Consider the following 16,054-nt stretch of genomic DNA (forward strand, 5'->3'; position numbering starts at 1 on the left):
TTTCAATCATCTGAAGTGTAGGTAGATCTGATAGCAAGTCAATCTTTACTCCTGTAAATCTAAGAAATGCATCCCAGCTCATGCCTGGTGCAGATATGTAATGTGAAGGATCTAGATTGTAGTGCTTCATACATGTTCTTCTGTAATTCTCAAATATATCTGCAAGTAAACAAACATCAGCCAACAAATATTGATCATGATAATCACCCATTGTATTACATCCTAATTTATTCCATGCAGTCTTAGCGTGTTCATAGTCTTCGTCACTTATACCTTTACCCTTCAGCCGTGAGAAGTAAGCATCCTTTGGTGGTAACTCATCTTCATCAAACCTCTCCCACGAATCCATGTATTCATATGGATAGACTCCCTTTCTAACTAAGTCACTGTCAAAGTACTTACATGTGATTGGGAAAGCAGTTAGTGATGAAGATAAAGACTCAAGTGTTCCCATCAGATGTTGAGCAGAATCGTAGAAGTATAAACTATTCAGAGTAAAGGCCATGTACTTTTCTGAAGACTGCGCAATGCATCTTGCTTTGTATTCATCAGTTACTGCCTGCATGATCAGATGTGAATCATAACCGCGCAAGTTATGGAAGAAGATTGGAAGCTTCCAAGTCTTAGGATCAAACTTTAATTGTAGATTACATTTGCTGTGTGCTGCTCCTCGGAACTGCCCACTTACATGATCATGATCTCTTACTATTGGATTGTCTGGGTTTGGTGTTAGACTTTGTTCGCATATCCAACACTGTGTGGTAGAGTCAAACTGTTCTTGGTCTTCAGGTTTCATAACAATGTCTGAAAGATTCAGTTGTTTGGAGCAGTCATTTCGCACTTGGTTCATTTGCTGTAAGAAGTTCTTTGCTGCATTAGGTCCTCTGTACAATTGCGGTTTAGAATGTTTACCATCTGAACTAACAACAATAAATGCATATGAACAGACTTGATGATTACTTAGAGTTACTGTTTTAGGTAGGTCTTTTGGTAAAGGTCCTTCATATGGCACAATGATAGATTCAAAGTCAGCATAAACAACATAAGGACTTTTCTGTAGTTTGCATACATTCTTAAAATACACTTTGCTGTCTGGCGGTGGTGTTGTTAACTTCACGACCGCATCATCAACGCTCTTACAATGTTGCTTGTGTATAAGTGCTGCATGAATTGATGGAATACGCAAGAGACATCGCCTACAAAAGTCTTGTTTACTATTGTGATTGCTTGTGCTCGCCATCAGTCTACTCATTGTACGAATCAAAGTGTAATGATATTTTACACCATCAGTCATTAGTAACATGTCAACATGGTTAGTATCACAATCACCAATCGTTGGTGAGTTCTTTGATATTCTGACTGGTTTCAGTTCATCTTCCTCATCCCACGTGTAAACATTTACGGTGATGGGTTTGTTTTGCTGTTCAAATTTGTCAATGCTTGTAATGCTGACAGGAAATTCAATACCAGTAAAGTTTAGTTTATTTCTGTATGCATGATAGTTAGACACTCTTTCTGCATTTTTCTTTACACTGTACAGTCTTGCCAGAACACACCACATAAAACATTTGTCATCATCATTCTTTATGTTCAGCACAGCACGTTTTTTGACAAGAGCAGGAGGTAAAGGTATGTAACTTCTACCTCTGATGGGGGCAAATTTACTTAGCTTCAATTCTATTTTTAGAATTTCACCTTCTGACCATCCGGATCCTTTCATCTTTGCATCCTCTGCAGCTTGCTCAAACCGTTTCATCATTTCATCTGCCCAGTTTCCATTCAATTCTGCCATAGAATTAAGTGCTAGTTGTCTGGTTGAAACATGAACTTCTAGCACCTCATCACTGACTGTTTTGTATTTTATTAAACTGACTATCTGCACTTTTACTGGAGGTTCAATCAACAAATTGTTTGGAATTTGTTCAATGGCGTCTTGCACACTGGACTGCACATTTTGAGGATCCGTTACTTGTAATTCAACGGTGTCAAATACTGTCGATAAAGATTCTAATACAGAGTCTTCCATCGCTGTGAGTTTGATTTTATAACTCAAAATAAAAATATAAATTAAAAAAATGAAGTTGCTTAGAATTCTTTCTCAGAGCTTCCATTTTTGTTAACACTATAAAATCTGAAATAAAAAATCATTTAACATTTGTACCACGTGGAACTAATTGTAATTCCTCTTTTACAAAGGCTCTTTGCGGTGCTGGTTCTCTCAAGTAATATATAGGTGGATTTGTCTCTACTACTCTCTTGATTTCATGAATGTCAATACTCCAGATTGGATCCGTTGCACGCTTCCTGCTGTCACCCTCAGCTTCACCGGGTGCATATAAATATCTGACTTTCTGATTGAAAGGTAGTAATGCCACTGGTGTTGTTGACTTTGGAGCAACAGGTATTGTTTTCTGTTTGATTGCATCAACTGGTCTTAACCCTGTAGCTTTAAATACCTCCAGATTCATTGCTCTAAGTACTGATGGTAATCTTTTGACCCATTCAGTGTTACGCAATTTACTTTCTGTGTCCAAAAATTCCTGATGGTACTGATATGAAAACAGTTTTTCTGCCAACTGTTTGTTAAAGCTCTCAACAATAGCCTGTGACCTGTGGTTTCCTGGAATACCTCTCTTCACTGTAACATGATGTTTTAACAGAAGCTGGTTGACAGCTCCTTTAAACTCCTTACCATCATCGCACTGAATCATTCTGGGATACTTTAGTGGTCCACGTCTGTAAATTTCTTGCAGGGCAACAGCTGTAGCTATAGCACTTTTCTCTGTCAACGGTTCAGCATCTTTGTATCTTGTTGCAACATCAACTACAGTCAGTGCATACTTATATTTCTTCCTTCTGACTGTGTCATGCGGTAAATACAGCAGGTCTATTTGATGAGTGTCATTCGGTTTAATGTTAACAAAGTGTGGTCGTGTAATTTTTCTTGGTGCAGGTAAATAGATCTGCCAAACTGCCTGCTTTGACAACCATTTCTTTGCTATATCTTGAGAAACACCTGCTGCGTCACTGAGCTTGTCAATAGCAGTTCTTCCTTTCCAGTATCCTTTTGGGGAATAATATATTTTAGATAACAAAGCATCACTCATGGTTTTTTAAATGACAGAATATTAAGATTTGACAGCACGCGCAATAAAGTAAACAACAGCCATACCAATAACAATGAAAACAATCTCGCCCACCTTCTGCTCTTCTGAAGGCTGATAAAAGTCACCCAGTTTTGGAGGAGCACTTGTCTTCATTTTCTTTCCAGTTACAAGATAGTATTCTTGAATGGCTGCATCAACATTGGCAAAGGTTTTGTTTGCATGTCCTTGCTGCCTGAGTTTATCATTCATAAAGTCTAACTGCGCAATTCGTTTCTTCTCGTATTCATCCTGTGCTTTCGCCAGTTGTTCCATGGCTTTGTTGTGCCTTTCCCTCTCTTCACCATTTTGCAGTTTAGAAAACAAATAGTTGCTGCCAGAAAATGCAAGCGCATTTACAATCGCACCTCCCACCATCATAACCAAGCTAGCCATTTTATTGTCTTACATGTTTATATTTTCTGGAATAATTCCTTGCTTCACCAAAAAGTCTTTTGTTGCAAAGGAAGCTGTCACAACACCAATTAGTTTAGCACCGTCTTCGAAGTCTAACTTTCCCAAGTCGGCTGGTTTCATTCTGAGGAGACTTTTACCCAGCATTGTGTAACCTACACTCAAGCCTCCAATCACTGCAGCGTGATAAACTAGATTAACTATTGTCTTTTCAGAACTCATTTTTATGTTATCAAAATTAAAATATTAAAATTATTCCATATGAAATGAATCCACTGCAGGTACTACTGTGGGCTTTGTTATTGTTTGTACTGCTTTGTTTGTTGGTTTTGGTGTTTCTGATTTTGGTGTTTCTGATTTTGGTTTTTCTGACACTTTATATTTGCCTTGCCAAAGTTTGTAAAGCAAGTATCCACCTCCTCCAACAACAGCTGCTACAGCTACTTTTCTGTATGATAGAAATGAAGATTTTAATTCTTGATCAGTTTGTGTGACCTTAGTCACTTCAGGAATGTTTGGTGTCTGCTCAACCTCAGACATAATGTTCTGCTTTGCCTTTTGATTTAACTTTTTTTGTCTGTTCCATTCGGCTAGTTTTTTTCCTGCTTCTACTCTACCAGGTTTCTTTGTCACTGTGTTCACTTCTGGTATTTTCGTCTGCTCCACTGTCTGCTTCAACTGATCTGTCATCTTTTTTATTCTGAAAATTAATGTGTTTGAAAGTAATTAATCCAGCAACAAATGGTACTAATAAAGCACCAAATCGATAATACAGGTCACAGGCAAGAGATTCGAGGGACTTGGAAACAACAGGGTCATGAGTTAGATCATGTGTTAAGTCTTCCTCCGAGTCGAGAGGTGTAAAATGTCCAAAAATCTTTGTGTACAAACCTATAACAGTCTGTCCAATACTTCTAACCATCTTAGAACCAAGCACTGATTCATACCGTCCATGATACTTTTCTATATCTTCTGAGGAAAGATGTTGTACTTCTTCCACAGTTAACTGCTGCCCAAGGTAGTGTTTTGTTTTTCCACAAACAGCAAGTGAATACAATCTTTCTTTTTTATCAGGTATAGTCCTACTGTCACAGATTTCAATATCTGTAGCAGTCTGCATCAGCAATTCATCACAGTTCATTTTATTTTGATGCAGAATAAAATAAAAATCTAGTAATTAAACTTGAGTAAGAACTTAGGTAGGAACTTAACAAGAACTTAGGTAGGAACTTGAGTAAGAACTTAGGTAGGAACTTGACAAGAACTTGGGTAAGAACTTAACAAGAACTTGAGTAAGAACTTAGGTAGGAACTTGACAAGAACTTAGTAAAAACTTGGGTAAGAACTTGACAAGAACTTGACAAGAACTTGACAAGAACTTGAGTAAGAACTTGGTAAGAACTTAGCAAGGATTTCTACAAACATACATACTGAACTGGTTGATCAGTTTTTAAAACCAGTTTCGAGTGCTTAGAAGATTTCAGATTATTCTTTATTCTTTCTCTCTCCTGTTTGTTTTCAATGACATCATTTTCTCGAAGACACTCTTCAAAACTGTCACGGTCCTTTGAATAGAACAATGTTATTGTTTTGAGTTGCTCTCTAAAGTCTTTCAGAACTGCATTGTATTTTTGTGTTAATATCCAAACTGATATTAATGCATGTCGTCCACTGAATGCAAGCTTTGCTAGTGCACTTTTCTTTCTAACAATGTCACGTTCTGCTGCACAGTCATCAATAATAAACAGTGTTGGTGTGTTCTGAAAAAGATCGAAATAATGCTCCAAGCAAACATTTAGACGATCAGAAGGATTTACAATAAATATATTTTGATCAGACCATATGAATTTTCTCTCCTTGTATGTTCTGTTATGCTTTATGGTTGGACAGAATATGACTATGTGTTCAAAGTGATTTATGTAAACAGTCTGTAATAAATCCAAAACATATCTTGTTTTGCCGCAACCTGTTGCCCCACAAATCAAAGAACAGTGTGGATCTTTTGGAAGAAAATCTAGATACTTCATTTTAACACGTTCAATAAACAATATCCTGTAATCTGCTTTCAGAGATGTTTAACTGCGCATCTGACACAACAAACACGTAGATCTTAACTGATTTACTACTACTCCCTACTTCCTTTTCAATTTGTATTGTGATTCCTTCTGATCCGTTTTCAATTCGCCTTCCACTTCCATGCAGTTTGTTGTCGTCAGTTGTTCTGAGATCCAGCCATAACGCATATTTATTTGTCAAGAAATCTTCTACGCCAACACCGTGTAAATGTAGATCTTTAGCCACAAGATCAGATGTTGGGTCTTTCAATCTTCCTCCAGTAAAGTACTTTCTTGCTTCATCATAGTGTTGGTATGGCAGCATGCCAGATGCAAATATTTGGTTTGGCTGCCCTTCAATTGTGCAATATACTCTATTGATTAGTGGATTGTAAAACTTTTCTATTTGCCTTTCATATGAATCTTTTGGTTCCTCAAACAACATAAGTATTCCCTTCATTGACCTAGCTGGTGTATTCAAGTTAATGTTCCAGATTGGATCAGCCTGGCTTTTTGAAAGTGTACTGTGATTCAACACTCTTTCATAATAGATAGGCAGCTTAGAACTGTACTGATTTTCTATAAGTCTAGCCAGTTCAGGATGGTTTACAACATCAAACTCTAAAGAAATTCCAGACACCTTATACTTTGCTTCCGGGTCTTGTGAAAGCATAACACGATCATAACTATTGAAAGTCAGGTCGTATGACAGCCTGTCACGCAATGCTCCTTGATAGAAGGGAGGATGTGAATTTATGAGTTCAAAGTCAAGTGGAATACAAAATTTGTTTCCAAAAGCAACATTGACAGCGTTATCTTTTTTGTTGTCAGCTTTATCTCCTGCTCCTATTCTAACTTTTATCCCATTGTCTGACTGAATCCCTTGAAACACTCTGTTTTTCTTTTCATTGTCAGTTAACCAATTATCTGCATAAACTAAAAATACATCTGCATTATTCAATGACATCACTTCCCGCCCTTCCAGTTTGACAGTAATCTTCCTCACAATTGCTCTTCCTACATTATAAGCCAAAGTCCTATTTTCATCTGAACCAGATTCTAATTCTAATTTGAATGATAGTCTTACAGTGCCTGGTACAATAACATCGTTCTTACCTAGATTAGGAAACCTAACAGTAAGTATTTCATTCTGATCAATAGTAGAAGGATTATTTGTAACTATAACTGTTTGCCTTATTCCTTTTACCCCGAGAGGTTCTTTCAGCCTTCTGTAAGGATCAAGAACAGAACCGAACGATTGTGCCATCTTTTTTTATTTTCAAAATAAAAAATAAGTTACAAATGGCAGAAGGTGGATTTGAAGATTTATTTGAGCCAGCGGACGACATGAGCGAAGCAATCCCTTTGGTTCCCTACCATCATTCACTGCATTATGAGGTGGCACGACATGAACTTCTGGAAGGTAAAGTTAGAGATTTCTACAAAAGTTTAGGAGAAGAACCTGATGTTTTAGATCCAAACCAGTTCAAAATGGAAGCAAATCATTTATATACAACTAGCGATAAAGGAGAAAAAGTCCAACTTACATATAAATCTAATCCTGCTAAGTTTCTATCAAAAGTTTCACTAAAACAAAAACTTACTGCTAATCGACTTAGGCAATTAGATATTGTGCCTAGCACACGGTCATCATCTTCCCATGTTGTTTCCTTACTTCAACAAGCAGAACTAGGACTACCAACTGCTACTCAAATAGAATCTGTTCCATTGCAAGATCTTAATAAACTTGCAGAAGAGGCTGATCAACTTATACAAGAGATAGAGACTTCTTTTTCTGAGGAAACTTCACTGAAGACTCCACATGAACTATTACCTATGAGAGAAATAGAAGCCCTTAATCAATCACTACAAACCATCAGAGGTGAAATAGCAAATAATCTGTCAAAACTAGGTCAGCTGGATGAAGATATAAACAAAGAGAAACAAAAACTTGCTGATGCTGATGATTTGAACCTAGAACAAGAAGTAAAAAACAGAATTTCTAAGCGTTTAAAAGATTTGCAGGAGGAGAAAGCCATAAGGTTAGAAGTTCTAAGTAACAATAGAGAACAACTGAGAACACAGGTCAGCAGAATAAAAAATACAATTCAAAGAATCCTTTACGAAGACACAACTCTTGCTGAAAGAATTAGAACGCTTTTCAGAGAGCAGGGAATCACAATAGCTAGTATACTAACTGCGTTAGGATTTGCAATAAGCACATTAGTGTTAACACTCACAGGCGGCACTGTCACACCTCCACCTCCACCTCCACCTTCATCTCCATCTGATCCGGGATGGGTAAAGAAACAACTCAAACACATTGCAGAACTATTAAAGAAACTAGCAGCAAAAGCTTTGGATGCACTTCCAGGAATCATTGGTTCAATTGTTAGCTGGCTGTTATCTTTTGCAGGTAAAGTTGTTGGTTTCATGGCTGAACATCTCTGGACTCTAATAGTTTTAATTGCAGGTGTTCTGCTAACGAGAATAAAGCAAAAGTAAGCCTACACCCACTCCACCAATTACTAGAGCAGTCTTCTGCGATTCATGATCATCACTAATACTAACAGCTTGATCATCACTAGTGACAGAATGATCTTCACCTGCAGCGTGATCTTCACTTGTCACGCTTTGTTTCTGTTCATTGTGATATGGCTGTAACATCGTTCTGATTTCTGAATTCAGTTCTTCACCCTTTCCAAGCGGCTGGGTGTCACTAGCAATAATGATTTCATTGTTATAATTTGTTATTGTTCCAATCTGCAGCTGGAGATCAGAAGGTAACATGTAAAGGCCGTTACCAACAGCAAAGTCAACTTTTGATCTTGCATAACGGAGAGAGTCTTGATACCTTTTGATGCTGGAAGGCAGATCAACTGCAGAGTTTATGACATCTTCTAAATTTGATAACAACTGTTTCTGTGCACCAAACCCTGTGCTTGTTCTCATTATGTTTGATCGTGTCTGTGCCTGCGAGCCTAGCAAGCACCACGCATATGTTCGGATAGATTCATTGATCCTTTCAACACCTGATCCAGTGAAACCTTTGCCGGTGTCTAATATAAAAGTAGTCCATGCATTGTGGTGCTCTTGTTCTATTGATCCTAACTGTACCTGCACATTTGAAGAAAAAGATGTATGACCTGGCCAGTAATCAAAATTATACCTCCTGTGGACACCCCATAAATATAGTGTTCCCATGCCATGGTTTTTGTCTTGCTTTTGCCTAAAGTCGGTCTTAAAATCTATATTGAATTCATTGCAGAGACGCTCATACACTTTCATGTTTATCCTATTGTTGAATGGGTTCCAGCTCTTTTCATGCGGCATTGGTGCCTGAAGTTCAGACAAGATTCTCCTGCACTGATAGTAAACGTGAAATGTGTACACACACTTTGTCAGTAAGTTTGAATTATTCATGTGGTCTGCATAGGACACTCCACATCCTGTGGTTGCGCAGAATATTGCAAAGTTTAACTGATTCTGATAGAACTGAATTGGGTGAGAGTTCCACATCTTTGGAACACTATCATTTTTGATTGGGGGATTTAGGTAAGAATGGAATGGGTCAGGCACTTTAACGCGAATGGATTCTGTTTCTGTTACAGCAAAGTCCAACTCATGGAAAGAAATAGTCTTTGGATTGTAATATGGTCCAGTTTTGTATTTAACGTCTTTGTTGAATTTATACTGACTCATTTTTGTTGTTGAATAAAAAATGTTTATCACACTAACAAATGTGAAGACTGGTGTGCCAGTTAAACTTGCAAACCCTATCAACAATCAAAATGGAGGAATGAAAGTTGCACTGCATGAAATTATGTACAAGGTTACTTGGTATAATATCAGTAAAAAAAAGGCTAACAACTGGGTTAGAATTAATGGTAAAACACATTCTGTAGAAGATGGTTACTATGACTTCTGCACTTTAGAGAAAGAATTGTTTGCTCCAGTAGGTATTACAGCGAGTTTAAATCATGCAAGTCTCATTGCTACTCTTACTATGCCCAAAACTAGAGAAGTAAACGTTGAGTTTCCAACCAAACTCCTTGATATGCTTGGAATTACAAAAATATACAAGGGAACACGTCCCATTGACATGGATGTTAACAGTGTACTGTTTGTTCACATGAGAGAGCTTAACACATCCTATAATCTGTTTAATGATCAGCGTTCTGATCTGCTTAGGATTCTTCCACCGAGTGATGCCTCTTTTTGTAAAATGCACGTGCCAACATTTAAGACACTTCAGTTCAAGGACTTGGAGGAAGGGTGTCATGAATTCCTACACATTGATCTGAAAAATCAAAGTGGACAACCAGTTGATTGTTTGTTTAACATTACATTGGAAATAGTTCCATAAAATATTGAGTATTAAAATGTCGAGTGGACCTACAATAATTTATCCTGTTGCATGTTCAACTATAGAGTTGAAAGATTTAGCAGACGCTATCGACTTTGAGAGCAATGCTGAAGTTGGTGCAGTGTATGCATTCGAGTTTACAGACACCGGTTATTACAAGAGAAAGGAAATCGACGATGAAAAGAAACCAAGATTTCTCAAACTAGGCCAAATCCGTGATGTTAATGTACCTGATCCAATTGTCGATGACATATACTACATGTGGAAACATCAGAATAAAAAATGGGTACTTAGTCCTGTTATCAAAAAGATTGACTGGGAAATGAAGTTTGAATTTGTGAGTCCATACACTCTTGTTGGAAAAGACGACACATTCCGTAAGTCAATCAATGCTAAACCACTAATTGTTAGCCTTGTTCCTGCGTTTAACAGCAGGGGAGAAGTTGCAGTTAAACCTTTCCATAAGAACAACTATCTCATTCACAGAAAACAAAGTGTTGAAAAGGACGCTGACACCATTGTCGATTTTATACCCAAGCTTCCAATAGGGCAGAATGCAACTATGATATTTGATATAGTTGTCAGGAAAAGGGAAGAAACCACAAACACTGTTCTAATGAGAGGAATAAATCTCAACTGGAGACCATTAAATGTTGAAGAAGTCAGAGTATTTATTGCTGTTCAAAAGGATTCTAACACAATAAAAAAACAGACGTCAAACCAAAATGTTGTTGTTAACGCAGATATAAATAATTTAACAGAAATAAGAAGTATTAATCTTACTTATCTTGATTTGATTGCTTTCTACTATACAGATAAGGTGTTAAGCAATGAACAGCTTCAAAGCTTAGCAGAAACACTGGCGAGTGAGAATTAAGATAAATATTTTATATTTTGCATTAAAAAGATGACTAGCAGTGTGAAGCTTTATCCTAATATTGATGAAAGTGCAGCAGAAAGTCAACAATTCAGACTGGCACACATTAGTAATATACAAAAACAATTAGAAGATGAATTAGAAAAATATTCTCGCGCTAGACGTAAGTACTCAACAACTTACAACAGCCTTTCTAATGCCAGCACTGGTTCTACTATCCTTGCATCAGCTGCAGGTGTAACGGGAACAATTCTGTTAGCTACCGGAGTAGGGACTCCAGTTTCTCTAATCCTAGGTGGTGTCGCAGCAGCAGTTGGTGGTTTATCATTTATAGCATCAGCTATAATGAAAAAAATTGTGAAAAAGCTTGAAAAACACGAATCCATTTCCACTCTTGCATCATCAAAATTGTCTAGCCTAAAACTGTCTATCAGTAAAGCACTTGAAGATTCAAAAGTTTCTGACGAAGAATTCAAACAGATACAAACAGACTTTGATGACTACAAAAGTAAGAAAGCAAGTATTCAAACAAAAACACGAGCTGAATATAACAAGCCACTCGATATAGAAGATCTGAAAAAGCAGTTTTTAAAAAAGGGGATTCAAATAGGACGGGAAGAAAAAGTAAAAATAGAATCACTTGTAAAGAGTTAACTATTCGTTTAGACAGTCACATTGCATGTATCAGATATAATTCTAACAGTGAAAGAACATATGAAGTAAAGTTTGTAAATGAGAGAGCGTATTGAGCTTAAGAATGTTGTATAAGAGAAAGGGAGAATGTACGTTCTGGGTTACTGATTCCGACAGACCCGGCATTGGTTCAAAACAACCTTACTTTACTGTATTTTTTTTTGTATGGATTTATGCAGTATTTTTCTGATTTTGTCGCATGTTTCATTTTAGTAAAAGTTTAGTCCTATTTTGCGTTAATATTTAGGGTCTGTCGGAATCGGTGAGCCAGAACGTACATTCCCCCTTTCTCTGAAATCAATGGCCGCCCCCGCTTTCAGTCTCATATGCTAAGAACTGAGCTAGTCTGATTAAACAGCTTTCTAAAGGTTGCGTCCGTCTATGTGAAACGTGTTTTTCCTTTGTGTTCCACTGCTTGTGACCCATTGTTTCGCTATACTGACTCAAAAGTTGAGTCTAAAAGAATGTGTATCCCTTGATCTGAGTTAGGGCTGACATTGCGACTATTGGAAAGACCCGCCATCTTTGGCCGGTCCGTTTCCAATCATGGTCTCGACAATCAAGTAATCTGTGCAAGTGTACATGGAGTACAATAAGTGATAACGTCTCATGTAGAACAACTGAAAACAACTTACCTTCGAGTTGATTACGATGAATATTTTAGTCCTGAAAGTGTTCATCAAAGTTGAAAACCAAATTTGGGATACACAAAGTCGACCGTGGCCATCACCGGAGAACACTGTCGGTTAGTAACGCGTCTTTTTTTGGGAGGGAAAGTTTCGCACTCGCAAATCCATTTAACTCAGCAAATTCCTTGAAACAATATGCATTTATGTTATACTCTTTTCGTCTTACACAATTAGTGAACCTCTATGTTTGACCGAACATTAATTGAATAGAATATTACGAAACTAAAAATGCAGGTGAAAAAACCGAAATGATTGACAAAGTTTCGACGTTGTCTCTCTCTGTCTCTCTCTGACTCTCTCTGTCTCCCTCTCTCCCCTCTGTCTCCCTCTCTGTCTCTCTCTATCTCTCTCTCTCCCTCTCTGTCTCTGTCTGTCTGTCTGTCTCTCTGTCTGTCTGTCTCTCTGTCTGTCTGTCTGCATGTCTCTCTCTCTCTCTTCCTCTCTCTCTCTCTCTCTCTCTCTCTCTCTCTCTCTCTCTCTCTCTCCCGACCCCCAGCCCCAATTTTTGGAAGGTTAGAAACTAGAGGACGTACATTTCTGTACAGTCACCATAAAATCTTCATTATGAATGCAAAAATGTTAACAAAATCGGCAAACCATAAAAGAACATGAAAAAAGGAAAGAGGTGCATTTTAAGGCTGTTGGGTACTGGCTCTCAAAATCCGTTCAGCAGAATGAGTTCGCATGTAACTGAAACTATTCTTAAAAGTTACTTGGTGATTTTAAAAGCTTGATAACACAAGTCCCATGATTTTAGACATGCTACAATGCCTTTAATCGAAGAAAGTTTGCGTTCTTGGCCGAGTCAATGCAGCTGGCTCGAAAATCACCTCCCTTGGACGCGTGACGTCTATAGCGGAATCGGCCGGGTGGAACGGCGCTCTCTTATGCCGTGCAATGGGCGCAATCGGGTAGTCAGTCTAGTCATGTCCTCAAGAATACTTCAAAGGTAGGTCAAGAGAAACTAAGGACGGGGTGCGAGGGTGACTTCTCCCAGGTTGTAACATTCAAACAATAAATAACGGAGTTCATAACATGTATTCTGCTTCCTTCCTGCTTTTTCAGGTGTAATTCCCACTTGAACCCTGTTTTAGTTCAACTTATTGGCAGATATATTGTAACGCGCCGAGGGACACAAACACACACTCACACACGCACGCACGCACACACACACACACACACACACACACACACACACACACACACACACACACACACACATACACACACAGCCACCCACAAACACACATACACAAACTGATGTGACACACACACACACACACATACACAAACTGATGTCACACACACACACACACACACACACACACACACACACACACACACACACACACACACACACTAACACGTGTACACACACACACACACACACACAAACACACACTCACACACGCACGCACGTATAGACAATCACAGAGATTAGGTTCATGTATTCTGCCCCCCTCTCGCCAATTTACAAAATACAACAAGAGGTTTGATGAGCACAGTAGATCAACTTAAAACGTACACAATTATATTTTTAACATTACTTTTCAATTCTCGTTGATGCATTAATGATGCCAGAAAATGTAACCGGACGCATTTGGAACGCCAAAGCAATTAAATACATTGCGCGGTACATCGGCGCTTAATTTCATAACGTCTGACTGAGTCATTTGTTATTCGGTGATAGTTTCGCACATATCTATCTCCTGTATTTGAAAATCTGTTCACCTTACGTAATTTTCAAAGGTACATTTCTTTGATAAACGATACGAAACCGTGCAGGTGAAAAATTGGTAATGACTGACGTAGGATTCGTTGTGGATTTCACGTTGAGGGCACGTTGGCGATCAATCAAACCCCAACGTTGTGTGTTTACGTTGAAACTACGTTGTAGGAACGTTTGTTGTATCAAACTAACTTTTGTTTTTAAATCACGTGAATTTCACGTGAAAATCACGTGAGTATACCAACGTTGTTCGAACACCAGAAAATCACAATAATACAACGACGATTTTACGTTGCTTTTTAAGGTGGAATCCACGTGAAATTTACGTTATGTACCAACGTGTAAAAAACAAAAAAAACACAACTGTAACGCAACGTTGCTTTCACGTTGTGTTTTTTGGTTGGATCCACGTAAATTTCACGTAATCTTCGCAACATTTGTAAGACACCAAAATGCAACGTGAAATTCACGTAAAATTTACGTTGTATTACAACGTCGAAAGAACACCAAAATCTCACAATGACACAACGTTGGTTTTACGTTGCGTTTTTTGGTTGGCTCAACGTAAATTTCACGTAAAGTTCGCAACGTTGCTAATGACACGAAAAATTCACATTTTCGCAACGTCGTATTTACGTTGTGTGTTTGCTGGGTGGTGTACGCTATCTGTAAGTTATTGAAACGTTCTGCATACGTTACTAATACGTTATGTATACGTCCAACTCGTTATGAATACGCTATGTATACGCCAAAGATTGAAAAAAACATCGATAGTTCAGCGTACGCCAGCGTATGTTCATACGTCGGCATACGCTGGCTTTAAAACGGTCGTGTGACAGGCCCATCAAGGAAATGACTCTGTCGGGTTTGTAGGGGCTGTTAAAGAGTGAATACTCTTGCTTTTAGTGAGTCAAACTTTCCCACGTGACACTAACGAGGGGCAGTGCGTCTGGAACACGTGGATAAGGAGCACGTATAGAAAGCTTGCTTCACTAAAAGCATTTACTACTTTAAAACCCATAAATATATATCATTATTTGGCAAATGTTGAAGGATGAATGAAAATACATTGTGCGAGGACGGAAGCATGTTAATTGATTAAACACCCAACAATGATGTGCCTGGCAACCTAAAATAAAAACACACACAAAAAGAAACAAACAACATCATTACGAATTATATGAAATAAAATGTATAAAAAAGAAAGGGGAAAAAAACCCGTGAATGAAAATGTATACCTTTATTCTCAATAGCCGATATTTTTTTTTAAACAAACATGTATGCTTCTCTTGCTTACTCTTTCTATTTACCAACTTGACGCAGACTGTCAAAAAGCAACTTCCCTCCCCTTCTCCGCACCCCCCCCCACCCCCCCATGGGCAACAGAGAGCAATAATCAATGAGATTAGGCTTCCGTCACCTATCGCCAGCAACCACACTAATCTAATGACCACCAACTTCCGTGGTACTGGACTGAGAGGCCTGGAAATGTGCCAGCTTTCTCTACCCATTGTTGTGGGGCTAGAGATCTTTCTGCATCTGTTTCTCTGCAGTTTGTGTATGTGTGTGTGTGTGTGTGTGTTTGTGGTTGTGTGTGTGTGTGGTGTGTGTGTGTGTGTGTGTGTGTGTGTTTGTGTGCAAGTGTGTATATGTCTGAGAGAGAGAGGGTGTCTGTGAGAGAGAGAGAGAGAGAGAGAGAGAGAGAGAGAGAGAGAGAGAGAGAGAAAGAAAGAGAGAGAGAGTGTGTTTTTGTGTGTGTGTGTGTGTGTGTGTGGTTTTTATGTGTGAATGTACTTGTGTCTGTCTTTATGTCTGTGTGTGTGTGTCTGAGAGAGAGTGTGTTTGTTAGTGTGTGTGTGTGTGTGTGTGTGTGTGTGTGTGTGTGTGTGTTTGTGTTTGTGTTTGTGGTTTTGTGGTTGTGTGTTTGTGGTTGTGTGTTTGTGGTTGTGTGTGTGTTGATAGAACGTTAGTTTACAAGGATACAAGGTTAAGGCTAAGCCTTTTCTTACAACATGTCATTACATCAAGATAATACAAAACACCAATACTTGACAAACAAAAAATGAAATAAACAAACAAACGCACACAC

General features: G+C 38.3%; 1 protein-coding gene across 2 annotated transcripts in view; it reads right to left on the bottom strand.

The window, feature by feature from the left end:
• The window catches only part of LOC138981716 (GRAM domain-containing protein 2B-like), a 126,829-nt gene that overhangs the window by 79,930 nt on the left and 30,845 nt on the right, over positions 1-16,054 (bottom strand). The gene's annotated exons all lie outside the window — the stretch shown is intronic.

The sequence above is a fragment of the Littorina saxatilis genome, linkage group LG1 (genome assembly GCF_037325665.1).
Source record: "Littorina saxatilis isolate snail1 linkage group LG1, US_GU_Lsax_2.0, whole genome shotgun sequence".
Lineage (NCBI taxonomy): Eukaryota > Metazoa > Mollusca > Gastropoda > Littorinimorpha > Littorinidae > Littorina > Littorina saxatilis.